Genomic DNA, 25,635 nt, shown 5'->3' with positions numbered 1-25,635 from the left:
TGTATTGAATGTTAAATTAATTAACATTGGATGTTAAACATTGCACATTGCACCAAAAACCAAGAAAAAAGAATGGACAGTGTTTAACACAGATTCAGGTTCTCCATTGCTTGTCTGAAAAAAATATGATACTGTAATTCTGTCTCACTGATCCTATTTCCTTAGTGTTTTCAAGCACATGCAAATGTTATGGACCTTAGAAAATGACAGTCCTAAGGAACCTGGGTATTTTGCACTGTGTAAATAGAAATCCTGTACAAGCACACTGTCAAAATAGATATTTTGTGAACTAATTGAAGATTTAAATAGGCTTAGGTTTTGTCCTTTGTGTTCCTGCTGTGTCCTTAATCTTTGCCTAAAGATACTTTCTTTTACTTGTTTTTCTTAACAGAAGTTAAAGTTCTCAGAACCTTGTTTACCATGAAAGGCCATTCAATAAATATGTAAATCTTCATACTTTATTTAGAAGTTATCAAGGCCTTATGGTACCATCTGCTCTGGTTATACAAGGTTTTATTAGAATTATGAAGAAAGAAGTTAACTTTTAAAAACTCTTGGTAGACTACAATGTGTGATAGATGTATTTTGTGTGGGAAAATGAATGTGTTTCTTTTTTGTAATTCATACATAAAATTACAAGGCCAAATTTTAATACCTGTACTGCTACTATCCTATTTATTTGTAGACATAGGCAGTGCAGTTACTAGCTTTTGGATTTTTCATCCATTTACTTGGTTGTTTCATTATGTGAGTAAACTTGAATATTCCCCTGTTTAACCCAAGAGGTCATACTAATCACACAGCATGTTACAAAACTAATCAGCTACGGTTTTATTTCAATTCCATTGTGCAATGTGGGATATCACAATTTCAACGTCTAAAACAAGAAATGTTTTGTTTGTATTTCATTGTTGAAGAGGTAAACCTTCCTTGCTGACACTAGTAAGTCAGAATAGAAAGATGCTATTTAACATCTTCCTTTGTTAAATAATTTTGAAGTTCACCTTTAAGACAGTACATTTGTTTTCAGTGTACTCTTCACATGAACCAAATTGTTGTATTCTCTTGTATTATAAATTAATTAGGATAACCAGCTCAGAACTGCTAAATCATACCAAACTGATGACTGGAGAACCCTCATGATACAAACATTATCTGTTTGAAATTGTGGGGCTTTTCATTATATACTGAATGCAACTGCTTATACTACTTATGGTTTCTGCTGCTATTTTGCTAGGGAGGCTGATTTTCACACATGCATGTGCCTGTACATACACATATGTATACATACACCTTTGTGTGAAATAAGAGGCAATTACTGCAGTTCTAATTGGTAATGGTGATTATTCGAGATGTTTGGAAGGCAGATTTCTAAACCCACTAATTCAAAGACCAAGATAAATTATGTTAGCAAAACTGTACCAACAGCAGAACAGGAAATTCAACAGACACAGGAAAGAATAGATTTCTGGGAGAAAAAAAAAACACTACAAAATATTTGAAGTGACATCTAATGGGTAGTCATTTGAAAAGCTCACTTAACTTCCAATGGAGACACAACACCTACAGGTATTACATACAAAAGGTATTAGAATTCTGGTTTTTGGCTATTATTTTATTGCTCCTCCTTGTGCCAAACTCCAGTTAAAAACACTGAGAATTCTGCAGAAAGTATAGAAAGATAATAGTAACAAAAAATAATTAAAAATAAAAAGCCTAGGTGTGATGGTTTGAGTGTTACCTGCCCCCACACTCCTATGAAATCACCCAGACTAGACTCAGCCAGATACAGGTTAAGAAATGAAGCTATATTTACAGCTTAGCACAATTTACAAGCATATATATACACAAATATATGCAGTCATATACAAGTTAAAAGTAATACAGAAATACAGTACCCCTCCCAGAAACACAGTCCCCGGGAAGACTCACAATCCAAACCCCCTTCTCTCTTTCCCTCCCTTCAGAAATAACCAGATCAACCCACATATATCTCACATGATAAATCTGGAGATATGAGGTGAGATGTCAAAAAGATGACGAGGTTAGAGGAAAAAGGGTTAGGGTGGAGTAGAGTTAAGGCAGAGGCAACCACAGACACCAGACCCCTGCAAAGGGGAAGCCGTACAGAAGTGAGAGCTAACTGAGAAATGTGTGAGAAGTGAGTGTCTGATTTATATTTTGACTATTTGCATTTCTCAGAAGAAGAATGGGTTATATAAGGAGCTGTTGGGGTTTTTTTTCCTTCCACTCACAGCTAAAGATTAATAATTTCTCTCAATAAAATATTCCAGTTAGCCTGAAAACAACACACTAGGAAATTCTGCTCTGTAGCAGTAGTTTGACTCGGGGCCTATTCCTCACAATACCTAGGAATTTCTAGAAAGAAATAGGGAAACAGCATTGTCCAGTTCAAAACAAACAAGCAGGTGCACAGCTTCGTGTGTATACAGAAAAAAAACATTCAGTAAAAGCAGAATTACAATAACAAAAGCATAAGTAACACTGGCAGCAGTAAGGTATCACAAGATTATTCGGCATAACCATAGATCAATAAAAATTGTTTGAGACAACACCAAACCACAGCAATACGGCTGCCAAGATGATGACAAGAAAAGTAACTATAGGAGCCACATGTGTCAATGACCTTTTGCATACCATCTGTCAGGGCTTTTACACACTACATGTCTATGACATTCACCCCAGCAACTTCTGTTGTTACATAATTAAATGCCTTAACTGGAAATCCACCTTTGCCCGACCTGAGCTTATGTCAAAGACCTTTCAATAATGTTTACAGTGGTGGAGGAAGGAGAAGAAATACCAGATAATGACTGTGCAGATAGTACAGCTACATATTAGAAAGAGGCATGCTCTACTGTTTCTAATTTTGATTTTATACGGTTCCACTAATGTGGAAATGCAAAGCAGAAGGCTGTGGGAGTGGAATTAAGAAGGACAACAACAGATGGATCCTGACCTTGGTTCCCACCAGCTGCTGGCTACCTTATCTCAGAAGGGATAGATAATGGACACCTTGTTAGTGAGAATAACAAGGTGTGGTTTCTGCTGATGTAGTGGGTTGTCCTTGACTAATTATTCTAATATGTAGGCATGTGCTCTACTGCCTGAGTGTATATATTTGGGCTGTAACACAATAAAATTGTATCTGGCATAATTCACATTGAATCATCTGGAGTCCTGTGTGGCAAGGCCTTGATCACATTGGTCTGCAGGCCTTTGACCACGGTTCCCACAGACAAGCAACCATAACAAGCAGCACAGTCTGCAACACCTACGCCAATTGTGGCAGAGGGAATGTATAGGAAGAAATTAATTGGTGCGAGATGATATTCTATAAAAATATATAATTTATTAACTTCAATATTCTGAACTCTCGCCACCCCAACCACTAAATTTTAATATTAAAAGGATCTAAACAGTTATGAAAGACATTCTAGGAATAATATCAAACCATAACTTACTAATAACTAGCAAACAATTCAAACTATAAACAGAGAGAGGTTTTTTCCCTCTGGCAAGTACCGCTTGGGGTCAATATGCTATTTGCCCAGTAGGTGGGTTGAAGCTCTTTCTGCAATAGCAGGAGGCAATAGAAAATTACAGAGGCATTAAAGCATTTACTTATAAATTCTTTGCTTTGTCCAGGGATTCTTAGGGAGGACTTCAGGTGCAGAAGGAGTACGATGCTGTGCAGTGTCAGCACGGTGTCACGCTGGCCAGCAGGCCGATTGCATGCAGACAGTTGGGGTCTGCTCCTGGTAACTCAGCAGCAGAGGCGTGCACCAGGCAGTGATAAGGCAGCAGACATGAAATAGAGTGCACGGCTGCTGTTGCAGAGGGGGATTCCTCAGTACCTACGCCTTTTGGCGGAGGTGAGAAATTAATTGGGGAGATATAAAATTTATATTAAGGTATAATTTATTAAATTCAATATTCTGAACTCTTGCCACCCCCAACCACTGTATATTAATATAAATGTCCGTACATGCTTATGAAGACAATTTAGGATAAAATATGTACAGGGAATTTGTTAATCAACTAGCAAACATTCAAACTATAAACAGAGAGAGGAATTTTCCCCATGGCTTAATGCCATTTGGGATCTTTATGCTATTTGCCCAGCAGAGTGGGCTGGAACTCTTTGTGCTCTACGGCAGCGGTAACTTATATTACAGAGGTATTAAAGCTTTCGTTCACAATTCTTTATTAATTATTAATCACCCTCCGGGGCTGTGTCACAGCCTGTGCCTAATTTCCAGACTTCAGTCAGGAGTCTCCTCATGCACCCAGGCCTGTACATTGCTTGATTCCTGCAACTCTATTAAAAGCCTTATTTTTGCATGAACACAAGTTTATGCCTGATATTTATGACAAACTGGGGGCTCGTCCAGGAGATCACTAGACTCTGAAGGTTCACCTACAGGAGGGGTGCCCCACCTCTTGGTGGCACCCTGAGAAGTGCCAGTCAGGGCTGGTGATGTCTTGAACCCAGCTGGAATCAACTAATACATTTTTTTTGGTCTCCCTGATGAGGCTGCAGCCATTTTTATAGACCCTTAATTCTGTGTGCATGGACCCGAGCGAAGACAACAGAGTTGTGAGTATTGTGGAATCCGTTCGGTTGGGTGGGATTCGATTGCCTGGTATGAAAGAGCGTGTTTGAGATGGAGTCTGACTCCGAAGTAAGTGCGGAGGTCTGATAACCACGGTTTCAAACTCCCGCGAGGGACATGGCCAGTAAAGGAACGAAGCAATTCCTGTAGGGTTCGTGGGTGGGTTAAAGGAGGGTCGTTTAACCCCCTGCAAGATGCTCTTTTAGGCAGTCATGAAAGATGGGTCAAGTTGAGGACCCAAGACCCTATGTCCTGGAGTCCTGTACCCCTAAATGCCTCTCCTGCCCGGACATCAGAGGGAAAGAGGAAAAGCTGCCTGTTTTCCCTCCCCCCTCGCCTGCCCTGCAGCCGTGAAGGGGGGAAGGACTGCCCCGTGAGTTCCCGCGCTGGAGCCAGGCTGAGATTGGCCGTGCACTTTCGCACCTAAGGTGTGGTAACTCTGCCCTTTGTCTAGCAAAGGTTATAAATATTGGGGGTCTTCCCGCCTTTGGGGTTCCCGCTTTGGAGTTTGCCTGTGCCTGGACGTATGTGTCTGCCTGAGCTCACACATTCCCCTGTGCCTGGACTGCAGAGAGACCAAGGATTCGCTTTCCTATTAACACCTTTGTGTGCCTAACGACCCTTAACGACCCTTAACGATTCACCTGCAGCCGCTGGAGGAGGAAGACAGACCGCACGAGTCAGCCTGAGTGAGTTACTTGGCTTAGCTTAATTTAGTTAGAAACCGCTATTAATTAATAGCTGAGGCCTTTTCCAACTTCTGACTTCCAATATAGTCAGATTATTGATGGTATCCTTGTAGGTTGATTCTCATGCAACTGAATCTGCTTATTAAACTAAATCTTTGTATATATAGTTGTGGGGGCGGGTTTTTCGGAAAATAAAAAATAACTATTTTTAATAAATTCCCGACTCGGCCACGTATTAATTCCTGCTCTCTGCAACAGTATGGCGCAGTGTATGCAGGGTAGTTCAATCGTAGAATTTCTACATGAAAAGGGATGCCTAATCACAGGACTTGATTTAATTTGGGCTCAGCAAAATTGTAAAAATCCAGAGAAAATCCTGGAGAAATTAGCTGAGTGCTCAGACCCCGTGATTACTGAGTCTCAAACAGAGCATTTCTCTGTTGTTCTGGGGTCAGTCGTGACCCAGACTCTGGCTGAATTTGAAAATTATGAAAAAAGAATTCAGGCCTTGGAAAAAGATTTATTAGCATAAAAAGCTAAGAGCCAAAATATCTGGGAAAACATGCTGGCGCAGACAAAGAGCCTGACCGCGGCACTGACTGCCCAGATGAAGGAAAGGCTTGTCATGCCTTCAGACACTACCTCTTCAGTCTCCGTATCTGAATGTGAATTGAGTGATTCGCGAGAATCGGGAAGAAAAGCAGAGAATGCCCCAAGGGGCTCTTCAGGGGAAAGGAGTTCCCCGAAACCAGGCAGAAAAGACTCTGCTAATGACTCAGAGAATTCTTCTGCACATGCCTCTGTGCAGCAGAAAGCCTCAAAGCCACGCAGAAAGCGCAGGTCCCAACTGGACTCCCCCGTGGCTAGCAGAGAAGAGAGCTCTGGTGAGGAGGGCGCCATGGTGCAGAAGCACGTGCTGCCTGTAATAAGGACTCAGTCCATGAAGGGCAGAAAAGGCGGTGCAGGGACCACCGTTATCAAAAAGCAGTTTACAGACACACAGCTCAGTGACTTACAAGTCAAATATGCGAGAGATCCTGGGGATTCAATCGCTGATTATGTGTATCAAGTGTCCCGAGCCGGTGGGGACCGGGTCCTTCTAGACTCACAGGAAGCAGCTGGAGACTGGGGGGATGATGTGTTCCTGAAACGTGAACCCGAGGGGACACACAGCCTCACCGCCCGGATAGCTTACTGGGCAAGCAGCGTCCGCCCAGCCTACCGGGGGGAGCCGACGGAACTAAGGGTCACCAGCTCCTCTGAGCTTATCACTGCTCTCCGCAGACTTGCCTGTGTCCAGGCTATCTATGATAAGGGACATTATGATTGCCCGTTTTATGCCCCTGTGGACCCAGAGAGACTGCACCCTATTATGAAGGGTTTGCCAGCAACTTGGCAAATCCAAGCAATTAAGAATGTTGAGAAGATTCAATGGGTGATTGCAAAAAATGCAGAGGACGATGCCAAAGAGCATGTAATGACTTGGGCTGAACTGTTAACCGACTTAAATGCCCACAGGCTGCCATTTGGGTTTGGGTCTCCTGAAGGAAAAGGGGCTGGGGAGAGACAGTCTCGTGCTTCTCCCCCAGAAAATTCCAAGACTCTGCACAGGCAGGTCCGGCCAGTGCAGGACTGCCCCCCCAGGGGGACGGGTCCTGCAGACTTCTCCCCGAGGGGAAGGGGCAGAAACCAATAGAGTGACTGGAGACCCAGAGAAAAGAACAGTTGGTATCTACAAGCCCTGACTTTAGGGGTACCAAAGACGGTCTTAAAGCAGCTGGCAGACTGGCAGCTGAAGGATTTAGTGCAGTGCCTCCAGAGATCAGCTACGAAGCCCAGAGGCAGCCGCGAGAAGCTAATGGGTGGAAGCTTACCCAGTGAGCAGAGCAACTGCACATATTGTGGTAAAGGTATTATTGGAAAATATAATACCAAGATACGGGGTAGTGGAACATAGTGATTCAGATCAAGGGACACATTTTACCTCAAAAATAATTAGGAAACTATCAGAAACCTTAGGTATTTCATGGGCACCCCCAGAGTTCAGGGAAGGTTGAAAAAATGAATCAAACACTAAAACAACAATTAGCAAAATTAATGTTGGAAACTCCATTATCATGGATTAAATGTCTGCCTATAGCACTGTTAAACCTAAGGACAAAGCCGCAGAGCAGCATGGGACATCCCCCCTATGAAATGCTATAGGGAATGCCATATTGGGCCGGGATGCCCATGGGTAACAAACTGACAGAGGATAAGATCATCCAGAAATATATTATACAGACATCCGAAAGGTAAGATGAATTACGGGAGATGAGGATTCTAGATCAAACTCCACCTCTGAGGTTTGCAATCCATAAAATGAAACCTGGTGATAAGGTAATGATAAAGACTTGGAAAGAAGAAACTTTGTTAACTATGTGGGAAGGTCCTTTTCTTGTGTTACTCACCACAGAAACGGCCATCAGAGCATCAGGAAAAGGCTGGACACACGCTTCGTGAGTAAAAGCACCTGTCCAGGAGTGGCAAGTGACTTTGGAGCCAGGAGAAACAAAAGTGACACTAAGGAGGCAATAAGATAAGCACTGGTGGAATTTCTAAACACTTATCATTCCTAGGGGACTAATTGGGACTTCATAACCAATACTCAAAACTGGCAACAGGTGTTGAAATTGTTACAAACAGGAGGGATTGTTTAGTGGGGAAGAGTTTTTGTTTGGTTTTGTTTGTTTAGTTAGTTGGGTTTTGTTTGTTTGCTTGGTTTGTTTGTTTGTTTTAATTTAATTTGTGACACATATTTCAAGAAAAGCAAAAAGGGCAGTGAGAGGCACCCAAGGAAATAAAAAGAGGGCAAGACCGGAGTGGGAACCAGTGCTGCAGCTGAAGAAGGTCTGCCGAGGGCTGCAACCCTTCTGGGCTGTGACTGCTGAGTAACATGGCCCGGACTGGACCTCTTCTGTGCATATCTCGGTTAAGCCTCCTAGCCCTGGGACAAGCCCAGAATTGCAGTGACTGAATTGCTGCAACTCGGAGGGAAAAAATTGTGTCTCAAACCATACAATTTATGAGTGCAAAGGATGAACGTTAGATCTGTGTTATAAAAATGAGGTGTAATGAGACGTTCAAAATCACTTGTTATGATCCAAAGGAAGTAGCCTATCTATAGTGGGTAGAAATAAGGGCAAATGATGAGAAAGGAGAATTGTTAGGAAGAAGCAAAATGACCACTGACCGCAGCCAACCCCTTTGGGTCACTTTTGCTGCTTGCCAGGCTATTGACAACAACAGTGCTTCAAATGGGGTGGAAATGTTATTATAGTGGGCAAGAAAAATACATTTGCCCAGAGGATCCTGGCCAATGCTGCCAGTATCGCAGGGAAAATCACAACATTTAGTATTTCATTCATTTTATCATGAAATAGAATCAGGAATTAAGTATGAAATTCCAACAGTTGTTAAAAATCTTTTTGTAAATTTCACTGAGAATATTGCAAAATCGTTGAATGTAACCAATTGTTATGTCTGTGGAGGTACCAATCAAGGAGATCAGTGGCCCTGGGAATCAATGGAAGCAAACATCTCTGATCCTAACACCTGGAAAGTGGAGAGAGGTAACAAAAAGCAACAGTGGGTCCTACAAACCAATATAATTGGAAGGAGTTGCTGGCAGAGACTGGGTGATGGTCAATTTATAGGAAATTTGGAATGTGAAGTGGGTTATGAGCGTAATGAAACTGAAAATATATGGTAAAAATGGGGCACTCCTCTGGAGATGCCATCCCAATTGAGAAACTGGACTAATGGTAGCAAAATCATAATGGTTGGCCAGCCCTGGGTGGATATTATTGGATTGGGAAAGATGAGACCCAGCTTCTTCCTGTTGCCTGTCTCCAAGGGAGAAAGATTAGGCAAACAGCTGTACACTGAGACTGATGAGCTAAGAAGGGCCAGGAGGGATCTCCAAAGAGGAAACTGGAAAGACAAAGAGTGGCCTCCCAGAGGGATCATTGCCTATTATGATCCTGCAACATGGGCAGAAGATGGATCTTGGGATTATCGAACCCCAATATATATACTTAATAGAATAATTAGACTGCAAGCAGTGGTAGAACTAATAGTAAACAAAACTGGAGATGCTTTGAACCTGGTAGCGAAGCAAAATACCCAAATGAGAACTGCTATATATCAAAACAGATTAGCATGAGACTATTTACTAGCTCATGAAGGGTGTGTGTGTGGGAAATTCAACCTAACCAATTGCTGCTTGGGAATAGATGATGAAGGAAATGCTGTTAAACTTAGGAAATCTGTGGAATAACCTGGCAGTAAGTGATTGGTTTACTAAATGGGCTTTAGTGGGAGGAGGAGTGCTGATTGTGGTATTAATTGTACCTTGTCTCATTCCATGTTTTGTAAGACTGATCATGATGATTGTGCAAGGGATGCAAGTGGCCATTGTACCAAATAACCCAGAAGAGAGAACCAAACCCCAACCTATAATAATTATTCAGGCAACAAAAGAAAGGATAAAAGATGGAGAGTTAAACTCTCTAGAGCAAGTAATTGCCCGATTTGAAGCTAAGACACGAATCAATCTGATCAAAAAGCAAATGGGGGATTGTGAGAAATATATGTTTGATCCAATCAATTCGTGGCAAGAGGTCACGGACAGGGAGGAAGGGGGATTTTGAATGGAGCTGCATTCCTCCTGGCACCACCATCGCAAAGGTATACAGCAGGCTTAAGATAACAGCAATAAGTAACTAGAAACTAGAAAGGTTGGCGGAGGAGTGAGGCATGTGGAAGAGACAGCCCTTGTGCATGAGCAAACAGAGGAATATAAAGGACACTACTAGTTTGGAGTTCATGGAAAGGACACTTGAGGAAGACCCCTTACTTCATCACTGAAGACCACCAGAGGGCCCACTGGATAAAAAGAGACATGCATGGAAGAGACACTTCCCATTCCTAAAACTGATAAGGAAAACCCAACCTTTTCTTAGAATTAGTAATGAATATGTAATAGAATAGGGTATAAAAAGAGAAAACTGAAGGCAAAGGGTGTGCATTAGGGTAGAGCGGAGTCTCCCCATGCACACAGGCCTATACATTTTTTGATTCCTGCAACTCTATTAAAAGCCTTAATTTTGCATGAATGCAAGTTTATGTCTGATATTTATGACAGGGCCTATAGGCCCTCCACGACAGATGCATGGGAGACTGAGCTCTGTAGGTAAAGGCGGGCGATACAGGATCTAGTCCTGGTAATTCACCACAGTGGTGTGCAAGTGCGCATGGCTGGCTGAGACCCCATGGGAGACTCTGTCTCCATAGAGATGCACTGCAGGTAGACACACAGGCAGGCATAAACAGGCATCAGCAAAAGGCAGTACAGGTGAGTGTAAGTGAGCAAGCACTGCTGAGGAGCACATTGTTTACCTGTGTGCCTCTATTTATCAAATGTGGGCTGAGATTAATGGCTTTTTGGACACTAGAATGACCAATCACATTGGGAGTTAGCCATCCGTAACCATAATAGGCAAAAGCCACAGGCCTGGACCTCCCAAATACAGGGACAGCATGGGCCTAGCACCGGCAAAAATGAGCTAAGTGTGGGGGGGCTTACCCAACTACCTTACACAACTACCTTACACAATACGGGGTCCTGGGCAGGCCAGACTTTATGACACCAGGTTTGTAATGCCCTTTTGTGTTCGCTTATGTGTTTACCTCTGGTTATGGGCAGAAAAACATGTCCAGGCAGGGCAAGGCATAAATAAGCCTGTATTTGGGCCTATGGGCCCTCCACAACACCTTCTTGACAGACTCCAGAAGCTGGAAGCCAGGGAGGAACCAGCAGACAAAGTGGATGAGTATAAGGCAGGTCAATTGCCAGCACTCCCCGCCCCTCTCCCATTTAATCCTACAATGTCTGCCCCAGGGCCAGCCCCGGGGGTATGTCCCATGCCTCTTAATGCCCTTTCACTCAGGACAGGGGCTGCAGGACCTGTGGGTAGAGGTGATACGGTTACTAGATGGAAAGGTATTATTATGAATGCTCTTGTTGAGGATGAAATGCTTTCTGTGGTTACAGGGGCTCAAGGTGGGGAGGCAGTGGGTCTGACTTGGAGCTGGATGGTTCAGAGAGTGAGGCTATTTGCATTCAACAGGTTTTCAAGCAGGGGTGTTCAAATTACTATCACATTGGGGCTGGTTCTCAGTTGTCGGCTTCATGCCCCCTTCCCCCCCCCAACTTGGGCTCACGAAGCCTGGCACTGGAATGCACTCTGCCACCCTCCCCCAGCACCAGCTCAGCGGGACCCACACCCTCCCTTCCCTGTACCTTTTTCAGCCAAGAAGCATGGCTACTTCTTAAAGTGATAGCTTCACATTTTTAAATTTTGCTGACTGTGTGTTACTGATGCAAATCCTGATGGTTTTATCCTTTTGATTGTAATGGATCTTAGGAGTTATTTAATAAAACGTTAAGTGCTTGTTAATTATATTAGTATATTGGGATAAGAATATTAAGTTTGTAGTTTGTTTTTACTGAGGTAAGATTGATAAATTAACAGATTTTTCTTTTCTTTCGAGTTGGCTGACTTAAAGATTTTTTCTTTTTTTTTTCAACATGCCATGAATTCTAAAGAGCTCTGTGTAGTGTAACATCTTGGATTTGTTTGTTTGTTTGTTCTTAGTACTGATTTAGTGGTCTTTAATTTTCTCCTTTAGTATTACTATAGTTAAGGATAAGAGTTTATCATAGGTATATTACAGGATATTTTTTCTTTCTTAGGATTTTTCTTTTAAGGGTAAGAATCATGGAAACAACAAAACAATAGACAATGAATAGGCAATTGCTTGACCCTCTGTTATTGGACAAGATGAGGAAGATGACCCTTTGTTAGTAGTGTTTTGGGGTGCTGTGTTTTTCATTCCTTTTGCAAGGGCCCTGCAAATTGGATGAGAAATGCTACCTTCATTTTTAAGAAAAAAACATAAAGGGGAACTGTGGGAATGCAAAGTGAAGGCTGTGAGAACGGAGTGAAGTAGAATAACAACAGATGGATCCTGACCTTGGTTCCCACCAGCTGCTGGCTACCTTATCTCAGAAGGGATAGATAATGGACACCTTGTTAATGAGAATAACAAGGCATGGTTTCTGCTGATGTAGTGGGTTGTCCTTGACTAATTATGCTAATGTAGGCATGTGCTTTACTGCCTGAGTGTATATATTCGGGCTGTAACACAATAAAATTGTCTCTGGTATAATTCACATTGAATCGTCTGGAGTCCTGTGTGGCAAGGCCTTGATCACACTGGTCTGCAGGCCTTTGACCACGGTTCCCACAGACAAGCAATCATAACAAGCAGCACAGTCAGCAACACACTAATCGGCATTTATGCTTCTGCATATCACCAATGAAAATGCAGAATTACTCCAATTCAAAACCTTCATCTTTTATCTGGGACACGTAGGATACAAAAGATAGGGACACTGAATTGCTAGCTTTAAATCAGTAACCACAGCTTTCAAATGTGAAGATGCCTTAATTAATGAGGAGGCAGAGATCTAGAATATCTAGAATGACGTAGAATTGCAGTGCATGTTTCCTACAATCAAGGGACCTTCCTGAAGGGGTGAAGTTTTCCAGATTTTTTTGGTAACAACATTCCTTATTGCTATTGAACATATTGAAAGTACTGAATGGGTTCCATAAAACATCTGAGAAAAATATTTCTTCCCTTAACTCAGTTTTCCGTCCTTTCTGGATATTTTTATAGTACTTGGAGATCACACAAATCTAATGACTTTAATTCTTGCTGATACTTCCTTCTTCTTACCAAGTGGTACTATCACCCTTGAGGCATTTCATAGCTACCTATTTGCATCAACATTAATACTATTTTCCCAGACCAGACAGGTGCTCAGATGATTACTATTATATGTAATCTGACTAGCTTTTATTTTTTGCACAAATTCACTTGGTACAATTACTGAAATGATAAAACCATGCATTATTTCTGTTTCAGCACAGAGTGCCTTGGCATGTGTATGGGATTATTAAGTGTGAGATCTTACTTTTAGAATCCAGTATTTGAAGAATTTTGGCCCTTGTAAGTCCAGTGAGACTCTGTTTATATTTAAATACAAGATCTACGTTAAAAAGTTGTTAACTTGCAAACTGAAGATAACAGCCTTTTTTTCCATGCATTTGACATTTCTGATTCATTTAGCAACTGATTCTAAATAAATTCATTTACCTATGTTTGTAAAATAAGCATTTTTTCCTGTTGGTACATTATCACAATTGCTTCCATTTTGCAATCAGAACATACTTACTGTAGATCTGTACTGCTGTTGTTGTGTTTGGAAAGGTCATTGTGTGTCATTTAATAATATCTTTTATTAGACTATAAAACACAAATGATTTATGAAGTGACAAGTATGTGATGTGTATGACTGCTTTTAAATCTTAAATGCATTGAAGTTTTTTCAGTTAATAACCCTCCCAGTTAAAAACATATATAAAAGCTAAGTTTGTTTTCTTGTATTTACTGTTTGTTTTGGGTTTTTTTCTTTTTTTCTGCACTCCTCATATTCCAAAAGGTTATACAACTTCCACAGCATGTTCAAATCCTATGTCATGGAAGACTGTTGCTGTTGTCATTGTACTTAAAGCCTTTTGGATATGTTCATGCACCGTGCTGTTTTGAGGCTAATTGGAATATTTTACTGAGGGAAATTAAATCTTTAGCTGTGAGAAGGAAAAAAAAACCCAGTTCCCTATATCACCCATTCTTCTGAGAAACACAACTAGTCAAAATATAAATAAGACACACACTTCTCAGTTCTCACTTCTGTTCTGCTCCTCCTTTGCAGGTGTCTGTGGTTGTCTCTGCCTTAACTCTACTCCACCCTAACCCTTTTTCCTCTAACCTCCTTGTCGTCTTTTTGACATCTCACCTCATATATCCAGATTTATCATGTGAGATATATGTGGGTTGATCTGGTTATTTCTGAAGGGAGGGAAAGAAAGAAGGGGGTTTGGGTTGTGAGCCTTCCCGGGGACTGTGTTTCTGGGAGGGGTACTGTATTTCTGTATTACTTTTAACTTGTATATGACTGCATATATTTGTGTATATATATGCTTGTAAATTGTGCTAAGCTGTAAATATAGCTTCATTTCTTAACCTGTATCTGGCTGAGTCTAGTCTGGGTGATTTTTCTTAAAGTGTGGAGGGGGCAGGTGACACCCAAACCGTCATCTTATTTTGGCTTTTCAACATGGGGCTAATTCAATTGATTGATTACTGATTGGGTTCAGAAGTTAAAATGAAGCTATTTTGTTTACTTTGGGCTGTTGTGTGGCCAGTTAGTGCTTTAACCATTGGTTGACAGCAAAGCTTGGTTCTCTTTTTTTTATTTACTGTGGAGAAACATTAAAGGAATTTGGAGATTATATTCTTGGCAGTGTTGGCTTTAATATTACTGAAATTGTTACCAGCTCTGCTTTTAATAAGTCAGGAAATACTGCAACTCCTCTTTCTCCTCTCACAGCTTTAATATGTGTTGTCTGGCCTAAAACCAAACTCCCAGATCCCTGTAGCAAATTCTACACATGTAATACAGTTGTATATTTATCACATACGAATATATTACAGAGATAAAAGATGGCATTAAAGATAGCATGAAAGAACTGAAGCTGGAAATTAAAACCTCCATATCCAATCTTGCAAAGGATACCATCCCTTCATCATCTGAATGAGTGCATGTTTCTGCCATCAGGACCAGACACCCAAGTCCCACAAGACAATTCCAGCCCAGGAGATGAATTCCACGGTCAGCAATAACATGTGTCACTGTGGATAATCCTGAGTGGCCAATTTGGTGAGAACATGAACAAGTGGGATGGTCAACCTACTTCAGTTCTTTTCAAGTGAGTCAGGGAACTGCAGAGTGGCAGAAACAGAGGCAACGGCCAGAAAAGTAGCTGTCACTTCTTCAGCTCCCCAGAGTAACTGCAATTATCCTAATAATTGCAATTTCTCTCACCCTAACAACTCCAATCATTGTGTACACCCCACGTGCCATGTTCAGCATTAGGGTGCTTTTCCTCCTGCCAGGAGGAGGGAAGGGATAGTGGAGAAAACCTAATCTATTGGAATGTATTCTTTAGATGGCCTGGCAGTTCAGAAGTTCAGAAATACAGGGTTTTATTTACAAAGGTGATCAATGTACTTTATTGCCATTGAATTGTGAAGGGACAGAGTCAATAACTATTTCTGGAATCACTGGTGGATCTCAAGTCAACTAAGTTGCAGGCTGAAATAAGTTTAACTGGTAAAGAGTGGGAGAAACATACTATTGTAACTGGTTGTGACGTGCCTTGCATTCTGGGAATTGACTTTTTGAGACAAAGTTATTTCAAAGATTCTAAAGGTCACAAAGGGGCTTTTAGAATAGTACCTGTAGAAATTGAGGATGGTTAATTGAAATTGTCATTAGACCTGAACATTCAGATGAATCTGCAGTTGTAGAACATCATGTGTGGGAATGCAGGTGCAGGAGAGCCTTGGGAAAGGATGTGAGGAGAAATAAACAACAGGCAGATTCTTACAATAACAGGCCTTGGTTCTCACAAGCAACTGGCCACCTTATCTCAGAAGGAGTAGGTAATGGCGACTCCGCTAACGAGAATAACAAGACGTGTATTTATGCAGGTGTGGTGCATTGTCCCCAAATAATTATGCTAATGTGTAGGCGTGTGCTCCACTTGGTAAGTGTATATATATTTCAGGCTGTACATAATAAAGTGGCTTTTGCATAATTCATATTAAGTCATCTGGAGACCCGCGCGGCTAGCCCACCACCACACTGGTCTGTGGAGTTGTTTACTGCGGTACCGCTGGCAAGCAGAAATAGCAGACAGCACAGCCTGTAACAATCATATTATAGAGGATGTTCAACATCTTTGTCGTTTGCCTCAGGCGTGGAAACACAGTTCAACAATCTGTCACTCAGACAGCCACAACGCACTGGAGAAAGGTGAAGCTCCAGAACATATGCAGTTCATCAATGACATCATTGTGTGGGGCCAAACTGTTGAGGAAGTCTTTGAGAAAGGTAACGTTCTGTTGCAAGCAGGTTTTACCATTAGGAGAGACAAGGTCAAAGGACCTGTCACAGAAATTCAGTTTCTGGGAGTGTGGTGGCAGGATGGTTGCCGTCACATTCCACAGGATGTGATCAACAAAGTCTCCACCATGGCAGTTCACACCAATAAGAAGGACACTCTATCGTTCTAGGGTGCAGTGGGAGTTTTGGAGACTGCACATTCCTGGATTCAGTCAAATTGTCAAACCTCTGCATGATGTGACTCGTAAGAGAAACAATTTCAAGTGGGGACTTGAACAACAAGCAGCCTTTGATCAGGTAAGCTGAGTAGTCCATGCAGTGGGCTTGGGACCTGTGCGATCTGGTCCGGATGTTAAGAACATTCTGTACATGGCTGCGAGTGACAATGGTCCAACTTGGAGTCTTTCACAGAGAGCTCCAAATGAGACACATGGTCACCCACTTGGTTTCAGGAGTTGTAGACACACAGGTTCAGAGGCAAATTACACTCCAACAGAGAAAGAAATACTAGCAGCCTATGAAGGAGTGAAAGCAGTTTCTGAAGTAATTAGAACTGAGTTGCAGTTATTTTTAGCTCCTAAATTGCTAGGTCTAAATGGATTTTGAAAGGCAAAGGTTTATCAGCACATAATGATGTGTTAAGCCTTTACTGATTTGCTTGGCATTCTCATAGACTCCCCTCTCCCAAAACATATGCACTGAATTACATACTTCTGTTGGCAGTATAAAATATACATCATGTTCGAAAGACAAGACTGAAGAGCTAAAAGAACTGCTAATGGAGTATAGAGGTCTGGATTATTGAAGATGGGCTTGGCACAAGAGCACATCTGGGAGCACAGGAAGGGTGTTCATACCACAGTTGCAGGCAACTCAGTGCGTCTGATTAGAATCCTGCTGTTGTGAATGGAGAAACACCAGCACCTCCTGTAACTGAGCCAGAGGTCTAACATACTGTCCTGCTCTTTCCCTGTTGAGTAGGACTCCAAACACCTGAAAAGATCACTGAAGTTGAGCAGAGCAGCCTCAGGCCTGCTTTGGTGTATTTTCAGCTGTTTCAGGAGTTGTCCCTTTTCTCGTCTCATCCATGACAAGACAAACTCCTGTTTTCTAAGCTTTTGAATCACCTACATCCAAGATAGCCAGAACAAAGTGAAAACTGAACTTGTAGTATTCATTGTTGTAAATATTGTTTTAGATTAGACAAAGAGTTCTCAGCAGAACACTGAGTCAGTCATATAGAGGGATGGGTTGTGCTGGATTGAGGCTAATTAGAATATTTTACTGAGAGAAATCCTTAGCTGTGAGAGGAAAATTTTAAAAAAAACCAAAACCCACAACATTTCCTTATGTCACCCTTTCTTCTTCTGAGAAACACAACTAGTCAAAGTTAAGACACTCACTTCTCACACACTGCTTGGTTATCTCTCACTTATTTTGTGCTCCTTCTTTCTGGTGTTCTGGTCTCTGTGGTTGCCTCTGCCTTAACTCTAACCTCCTTGTCACCGTTTTGACATCTCGCCTCAGATCTCCAGTTTTATCATGTGAGTTATGTGTGAGTTGATCTGGTTATTTCTGAAAGGAGGAAGGAGGGAGGGGGGTTTGGGTCAGGAGCCTTCCTGGGGACTCTGTTTTCTGGGAGGAGTATTGTGTTTCTGTATTACTTTTAACTTGTATATAACTGTATATGGCAGAAGAAAGGCACGAAAACCTGCTTTCCCCAGCCCTCGCCCTGCAGGCTTGAAGTGGGGTAGCAAAAGGTCCTTTTCTGCACAGAGTCTGACCCATGTAGAAGCCCGTGCTGAAATCAAGCTGGTGGCTGTGTTTTTGCACCCAGTATAAATGGTAAATGGACACTTTTTCTAGGAAAAGGATAGATAGAGCAAGGGTTCCCGCCTTGAGGGTCTTGCCTTGAGAGTTCCCATCTTCAAATAGCTTCTGCCTTAAGAGAGTGCCCAGCAGGACAGGCTCCTGCTGTGACTGGACCATCCCTGCTTTTGGACATCTCCTACCTTTTGTATGGTTCTTGGTTTTATCTCGTCCTGCTTTTGGATGGTTCTCCCCACTTCTGCAGCCTTCTGCAAACCAGCAGGCTTGTCAAGCCTGGCATCCTTTGAGAGTCACTGTTGGACCACTTCTCTCAGACCCTATCAGTAGCCAACTTCCTGACTGCCTTCTGTACTGAGGGACTGTAACAGCTACCACAGCTACCTGTTTCTACTGCAGGAAAATGTGATAAAAGCTCACACAGATCAGTGTGATCAGAGTGATGCCACATGAACTCCACATGATTCAATGTGAATTATATCAGAGGCCTTTATTGATCATTCTGGCTCTCATATAGTCTTAAGCATAGAGCACACACCTACACATTCACATAATTAGACAAGAACAACCCAGTCTTTTACATACACCATGCTTTGTTTTTCTCAGTAACAAGATGTCCACTTATCTATCCTTTCACAGCTAAGTGGCCTGCAGCTGTGGGAACCAAGGTCAAGATTTACTTGTTATTATCCTTCTCACATTGCATTCCCACAGGGGACCTTAGCAGTTTTGGCTGTTCTCTGAAGAAGTGCTCAAGACATTCCCAAGTTTGGCAGCTCTGTGACTCCTCTTGGACTTCTGTGGCATGGATTTCTATTATTGGATATTGCCTGCAATGTCAGAGGCTGCTGTTGCAGAGGAATCCAGTAAGGGATCACTGCCAAATGCCTATCTTACCTCTGTGAGTAAGCTTTTCCCTTAATCTTCTGCTCAGCCTTATTGATAGTGGGGTAAAACTGTGTTTATAGCTTAGCCTTTTCCATTGCCTGATTTCCTAAATATCTAAATGTATCTATAATACTGTTTTTTGGAAAATGTTCCCAATCGAACTGACAACTGACTCTGCTAATAAATTAAATTAATTTTGTATATAGTTTTTGGGTTGAGGTTCCAGGAAAATAAAATAGTTACGTTTTTTTATTTCCTGACTTGGCCATGTTAATTCCCTGCCTCCATGACAATATATATGCTTGTAAATTGTGCTAAGATGTAAGTATAGCTTCAGTCCTTAACTTTTAGCTGGCTAAGTCTAGTCTGGGTGATTTTTCTTAAGTAGGAGGGGGGGCAGGTAACACCCAAACCATCAGACAAATGTCAGTGTATGTTGTGGTCCTTTTTGCAGACATCATTTCTTTAAGAAGTCTGGAAAATTTGTACACTTGCAGAACAAAGCTAAGAAGAAGATGAAAGTTGATGTCCAGTTTTATGTTACCTGCTGTCTCACTTTCTACTCAACATACCTTTAATTAAATTTATGTACTTGGCTTTTCTAATTTATGAGATGGCTGACTGAAGAAATGAGTTTGGAACAGCAGAATGGGGCAGTCAGTAAGAGAAGAGCATCTCACTTTGTCTTTCTTGGCTAGGTCTGTCAGCGGCACTTCTTCACTTCTCTCCCTTTCTGACTCCAGAATGCAGGAAGCTTAAAGTACCTGACAGCACTTTTCTGTCAGATGGTGGAAGATAGGGAAGAGTTCTGCAGCTCAGGTTTTGTCAAAGTAAGGAGTTACTCAAAAGATCTGTGCTTCCAGATGGCTGTGGCAGGATACGTTCAATGGCTAAGGAAGTTGTGCTAGTTTGAAGCTAGCTAGAATGATTTGGTGAGAAGAATTAGATTGTAGGCTGTGAAAAGGAAACAATGGTGATGTTTACATTACTCATATGCTTGCTAAGATGTACAAAAGCAAGAACATAAATATAGATAACACTTGCTCTATGTCTCTGGCTGCATTCTTTGATCTCACCTTGAATGTAAGGCAAAGTCTGGGATAAGGTAGAGAGATGCAAAGGACATGGAAGGTTGGGAGCCCCTCCTGGGGACTCTGGTTTCTGGGAGGGGCATTGTGTTTCTGTATTCCTTTTTTTAACTTGTATATTTCTGTATATAGCTGTATATATCATAAACATCTGCTTGTATATTGTGCTAAGCTGTAAATATAAAGCTTTGTACTAATTTCCATCTCAGATAAGTCTCATCAGGGTGATTTCATAAGAGTGCGAGGGAGCAGGTAGCACCCAAACCATCACATTTATCCCATGTGTTTTCATACTACTCAACCAAAATGTAACTCTGTTTTTGAGGAGAATACTTAGCAGTTTTAATTGTCTATGTTTAAGGAGAAAAGGCTTACAACTTTTCACACAGCCCATACAATCTTATCCCATTCAGAAAATGTTTGTTTAGAAATAAACTTAATTCATTCTTTGAGGCTGGGTAAAAGCCATATCTGCAATCCTATATATCAGGTTAGTAGCTCTTGTCTTAGTTAACTGACATTTAATGATGCATATAACATGTAGACTCCTTTCACAAGTGTGGGAAACTTTGTAGGAGCTGTTGCTTTGCAATCAATATGTAAGCGACTTGAACAAAGCGGGTAAAGATGTTGTGTCCTTGTTGTGCAGCTGTGTAGAAGAAACATAGTAATAAAATAGTTATAGATATATTTTAGAATTAGCTGTATCCTGGCCTACAAGGACGATGCCTCCCTAGTTAGTCATACTGAGTGCTGCCTTTGTTTATTCAATATGCCTTTGTTTATTCAATATTCAATATGCCTTTGTACTCATTAACGAATATGCCTTAACCACAAAATATGTAGCAATGTGTAGTATGGACCAATTAGAAATTAACATGTAATTCTGATGTAATCCTATAACAGCCTTCTGATATAGTATAAAAGCATTCTGATTTTTGTATTAAACGGCTTACATTTTACAATCTATATTGGATTCCGTAAGTCCTTTTCCTCAACTTCAGCAGCAGTCAGCATGCAAACAGCGACACCTAGCGACACACAAGTGTTTTCTATGCCTGGCCATTTTTCAGCCTGTGCCCATTGAATGTCCAGTGCAACACTTCAGAGAAAAAAAGCTACTTCATTGCTTTTGAAGTTAGGAAACCATTCTTGTTACTGTTTGTCCTGTTAATTTCATGTGCATCTTTGGCTTGACTGCATACTGAAGGTATTCACTGAGCGTACTCCATATTTACTGGTGATATTTCTACCTCAGATGACTTTGTAAAAGATACTTAAAAATTACTTATTCCCACATTAAAGCAGTATTTTCTAAGGTTCCAAAATTTATATAATTTATCAAAGTCAATCCTATCTATAAAGTCCAAGCAAAGATCTCATAATTAGTAATGAATAGCCAACACTAATGTCCTTTATCCTCTTAAAGCATGTGCAAAGATTAAACTAGGTTACTTTTCAGGGGACTTAACAATAATTCGCGTTTTTCTAAATGCACATGTAATAGAGCAGTACAGTCAAGAGGATAGATTAATTTCTGCTGTGCTTGCTAAAAGTATGGCTCAGGCACCCAGGAAGTTCTGTAAAATTCTTGAAGGCAATGTGCCAGATCTTTTGAAAATTCTTGACCAGTGTATATTGCCAAACTGACAAATAGATCCAGTTCTTAGCAATTTTGAAAATTAAGCCAATTACTGTCATACTAACAGAGTATGTACTCTTTCTAAATTCTATTGCAAGCTTTTATGTTTCAGTAAAAGAAGGGTGCAGATATTCCAGGCCTGAAGAAAATCGTGGCACAGTGCCAGTAAACAGAGTGTTTCCCTGAATGTAAAGACTTTTTCAAAAATAACAGATAGAAGATGGATACTGAATGTATACCTAGTGAACTGTCTGTGAAGGAAGTATTAGGCTAATCAGAAGGACTTAGGATGGCTATTTTTCGTTATGACATTAATTTTCTTGTAGGATTAGTGTAATAGTATTAAATAAATACACATGTCATGTTAAGAATATACATCATGCTAATTCAAGAGGGAGGGTGGGAAATATAGGAAAAGAAGCATTAAATTTTTGAATCAGACATACTGGAAAACACTTTTCAGTTACAGTAAGACAGTGGACTCAAGACATGCTAGATAAGGAAAACTTTCAAGGAGAAAACCAAGAAATTAATATCTGAAATTTGTTCCTTAAATATTTGGTTTGCCCAGCTGCTGTAACAGTCTCTTATTTGTGTATATCTAGATTACACAAATATGTTTATCACATTAATATGTTCTTGTATGTGTTTTTTACTTACAGATGAATGAATTAAATAGGCAAGAAGATTCAGATCAGAAGACTATCTTCTTCTTACAAAAAACAAATGCTACATTTAGGTTTATATAGTGGCCTGACCTCTTAGGAGTCTCCAGAAATAGAATTACCTGGGAACAATATTGTGTAATCCTAGAAATAGCCTCTGCCAAGCAGTCATCTCATTACATACATGTTAGTAAATAGAATCCCTTTCATTTTGAGTATAAGAAAAGAAATGAGAGAATAAGGTTACTAATCAATTTTAAGATGTTAACAACAATACAGTTAACTGTGAATAAATAATCAAGAATCAAGAATCAAGAATTTACTGCTAGGTTTTTTTCCCCCACAATTCCTGCATGTAGGAATATTTATTGCCAGTCCATTGTGAATGTAAACATCCACTTTTTACAATAATAATAAACACATAAAATTATTCTCATCTGGCAAGAAGAATATCAGCATTCTTTATAATTTCTGCTGAAATCACTATTTTGCATTTTCTTAATTTTCTCTGAATACCTACATTCACAAGTATCTCAAGAGTGAACTTCTTAGGGACTAATTTTTGGCCACTAAATTGCTCATCTCAGCTTTATCCAGTGATTCAGTTAAGCATTAATTACATTACCAAACTGCAATGAAGATGTGTCATAATCCTGATACTTGAGAAATTATAAAGGATTAGGGAAGCACAGAAGACCACTGGCAAAATAAGAAACTATTAGAAGATGATTTGTATTAGCAGCTTCACAACAGTGCACAGTCCTACCTTTGAAACTTTATTTGCTTAATTTTAAAAATGAGTTTGAAAAGGTACTCAGCAAAGGTAGACAAATACTATGTATCCTAGAGCACCCTCTCTCAGTTCAAAATCAGGCTGCTTTGAATAGCTGCTCAGTGACTTGCATTTTACAAGTACCTGGTTACAGGAAATGGATGGATCTTTTAGTCATGGTTTATACATTAATTATCTCTCACCTAAGTACATCTATACAATAATTGTATAGAATTATGTGCTCTATTACACTAGAATGTAAATTATATAGCTAAAGCAGTTAACCAGTGAAACTTCACTGTTGAATACCCACTCAGTGAGTTCCATTTGTTCCAGCTCTGTGACATGAACTAGAGGTTCAAAAGCTTCATGCTATATCAACAATTGTAATAAATTATATGTTTCTTACTGCTTTAACAGTTTGTATTATACAGTACCCAAGATAGACTCTGAGATTAAAACCATTTCCTGGGAAACTATATTCATCACTGCTCCTAACAAATGGAGAAGTGGGAGAAGGAAGAAGGGGATGCAGAAGTGATGGTGTAGATGGTGCTGTGTTTCGTCTCCTCAGAACATTCCCAAGATGCAGAACAAATATGGTCATCTTCCTCTGCTTTATGAACTTTAATGTGCATCTCTTAGCTCAATGCTTTACCCACTGAACTAGAGGGTTTTCTAAAATGGAATTCTTAATAGAATGCACTTTAAACACTCATTAGTTCAGAGATTGGAGTCCAGGCTTCCAAGTCTCAGAAGACTTCCTCGTCCATTAGTCTGCAGAGCTTTGCAATGACTATTTAATTGTTCTGGTCAACAGTAAGAGTAATTGAGAAAACCTTACCCTGTATTCTGGCAATTGCAGAATCCATCTAAGAATGTTTTAAGTTTTCATCATACAGGAGAGGTCTACAGTATAATCTCTCACATGCTAGGGGACAGACCTGGCCTGTAATACGTGAATTTGTGGAAACAGCAGCACGCTGTTTTGAAAAGGGCAGTGAGAGAAGGATAGAAACTGTATAACAAGTTGCATGAATGCTTACTGAAGTTGGCTGCAATAGTGGGACAAGTAGAAGGAATACTCAGGATAATTTTTTTCTAGGCAAAGATAGAAATGAGATTATGTTTTTTCTGATCATTATAAGATTCTAGTCCTGGGCATCCTTAAAACTGGATGAATTTGACTAATAGATGGGAAAACTTCTCTATAATCAAGTACCACATGTGATGTGATCTTACATCTTTCAACAAGTTCCCTATAAAGAAAAGATGCAGGTGATTTAACTGCCCCCAAAGCACAGGAGTCTGAGATCCGTTCAACAAAGTCAGCAGAGGGAGGTGCTGAGTCACATGCATGTGTGACCAAAGTTTTCTTCAGGTGAATGACCTGCTCAGCCTAGTGGCTGAGCTGTAGGAGGAAGTTAAAAGGCTGCAAACTATTACGGAATGTGAGAGGGAGCTGGATTGGTGGAACCAGACTCTACCATCTCTCAAAAAAGTCCCAACAGCCATGCAGAAGTGAGGACACTGAGGGCTCCCTACCCTCTTGCCAGTTTCCCAAACAGGGTGACCCAGAAGCTGGAGATCAATGGAGACAAATTCCTCCCAGGCATGACACTCCAGTAGCCACTGAACCCTGCAAGGTGCTTCTTAAGAATCTGTTGTTCTTGGTGAACCTGTTTTCACCAAAAGCAATGTTCTGCAAGAGAAACCAACCAACAGCAGCTATGAGAGCTTGTCTAGTTTATGTCACTCAGAGAGTCTAGGAGGCAGCAAGCCTGTGGGAGAGTTCTCCCGCAGCAGGGCATGAGCTGTAAAACATGAGACCTTGCCAGCCCCCTGGGGTGGAACCACGGGCTGTTGTGATAAGGAATAACCTATCTGTGCCTTACACATAACTTTGAGCCAATCTGTACCTTCCACTTGTACCAATCTCAAACTTAGTTGTGCACGCCTCTTCCAAGTAGCATATAAGCCGCTGTATTGCTTCAATAAAGCGTACTGATGCATAGCAAGCTGCTGAGTTGACTCTTCAGTGCCCTGATCTCGCCTCTCACCAGCCTCCGGACCCCAACACAAGCCTCTCAAAACATCTGCAATTAAGAAGCAAAGATGGGTGCTTGTCATTGGAGACTCATTTCTGAAGGGTGTTGAAGGTCCTATATGCAGACTTGATCCACTCCTTTGGAAAGTATGTTGCTTCCCTGGGGCCAGGGTTCAGGATGTAGTAAAAAAGCCTCCTACCCTGGTTTGTCCAACTGATTGCTACCCATTGATGGCTTTC

At 40.9% G+C, this 25,635-nt stretch overlaps 1 long non-coding RNA gene across 1 annotated transcript; it reads left to right on the top strand.

Moving 5' to 3' along the window:
* Window positions 1-18,704: 18,704 nt before the first annotated feature.
* LOC135173429 (uncharacterized) lies at window positions 18,705-25,366 on the top strand. The gene is made up of 2 exons (XR_010301314.1): window positions 18,705-19,194; window positions 22,574-25,366. It is a non-coding gene; the product is annotated as an uncharacterized LOC135173429 (long non-coding RNA).
* Window positions 25,367-25,635: the final 269 nt, after the last annotated feature.

Source organism: Pogoniulus pusillus, chromosome Z, assembly GCF_015220805.1.
Source record: "Pogoniulus pusillus isolate bPogPus1 chromosome Z, bPogPus1.pri, whole genome shotgun sequence".
Taxonomy (NCBI): domain Eukaryota; kingdom Metazoa; phylum Chordata; class Aves; order Piciformes; family Lybiidae; genus Pogoniulus; species Pogoniulus pusillus.
The sequence above is the reverse complement of the archived record's forward strand: the minus strand, read 5'-3'. Positions and strand labels throughout refer to the sequence as shown.